Source organism: Echinops telfairi, unplaced genomic scaffold (assembly GCF_000313985.2).
Source record: "Echinops telfairi isolate 266 unplaced genomic scaffold, ASM31398v2 ScPeMD7_5167;HRSCAF=5991, whole genome shotgun sequence".
In the NCBI taxonomy this organism is placed as follows: Eukaryota; Metazoa; Chordata; class Mammalia; order Afrosoricida; family Tenrecidae; genus Echinops; species Echinops telfairi.
Window position 1 is genome coordinate 1215894 of NW_022109066.1, and position 1353 is coordinate 1217246.

At 44.6% G+C, this 1353-nt stretch overlaps 1 pseudogene; it reads right to left on the reverse strand.

Moving 5' to 3' along the window:
• Positions 1-847: 847 nt before the first annotated feature.
• On the reverse strand, positions 848-1042 carry LOC101638549 (annotated as a pseudogene).
• Between the last annotated feature and the right edge of the window lie 311 nt (positions 1043-1353).

Here is a 1353-nt window from a genome sequence, read left to right on the forward strand (position 1 = left end):
TCCCTGAGGTAGAATATGAGGATGAGAGGGCTCCCAAAAATTCTCAGGAAAAAAAATTAAAATCTCTTTTAATTCCCTTTGTTCATGAATTTTTGAAGCCCCCTCTTATAAACTATTTTTCCTTCCCAGAGATTTGTTGCTAATCAACATAGAGGCGTGAGCAGGGAGTAAGAGAGGTAGTTTATATACCTCTGTTGGCTATGCTGCCTGGTCTTTAGTCCTCAAAGCCCTCGGAAGTGGCCCCCAGTGAGTTCTCTCCAGAAGGGACAACAAGCCCTGGCACGTATAGCTATTCCTGTTTGGAAGTTATCTGATTCTATTTCATTGAAAATGGCTTAAAAGGGATTTACTCCTTTTTTTTCACACTGAGCTACTTTATTGCTAGAAAGGAGATAGAAGAGATGACGTACAACCTGCATGCCACAGACTATGGGGTATGCCCCCCCCCCAAAAAAAAAAACAAACAGAAATTGTGCTGGGCAGAGGGGAGCATTTTTCCGACTAGGTGAGCATCGAACAACTTACTCTGAGTGCACCCAGTGGCATTTCCTGGGAAGGTTCCCTCTGGTCACAGTGAATTCTTTCGTAAAAGCAGTTTGTTTGTTTTTTAAATAAAAACATTTTCTCTTTAATAACCGGACAGTAATTCACAACATGAAGATTCATATGCATTCCCTTTAAAAGCGACGCTACCACAATTTCCCACACAAAATCATGATTGAAGGCAGAGTTCCAAAGGGCATATGTGGCCAATGCTGCTTCCAGGCTCACACACTGCACAGCCCGGTTTCGGATGTCGCAGACGGTCGGACGGTCGGAAGGAGGGAGCAGACACAGGCGGGGGCAATCAGAGGACAGGGCGGGGCTGCTGGGTCATGAGCACCGTGAAGCGTTTCTTGATGGCGAATCAGTGCTGCAAGTCTTTGTTGTCTGGGGAGAACCGAGCAGGGTGGGCTGAACAGGTCTGCTGTCCCAAGGGGTCAAGCTTCTTCAGTGTCTACACTCGGTCTCCCTCCTCATTAAGATAATACTGGAGAAACATGACCACACTTTACCAGATAATGTCCCAAATACCTATGTAGTTCAGTCTGCAACTCGGTCGACTGAACCGTCTCACGTGTCTGTCAATTTCCTCTCTTCTAAAAGCAGTTTTGCTCGAACCTTGTTTTCTTGTGATAGCTGATTTAAGAGAATAGCGTGTGGCTGTGAAATTGTGTTTCCTGCTCAGGAAAAATGCCACAGAAACTGTTGTGAGGTTGAACACAACTTAGAAGGACAGCGCTATGGGAAAATCTCAAAGTGTACAAGTGATTTTCTCATTTCAAATAAGTTGAAATGTGGAATGATGACAAA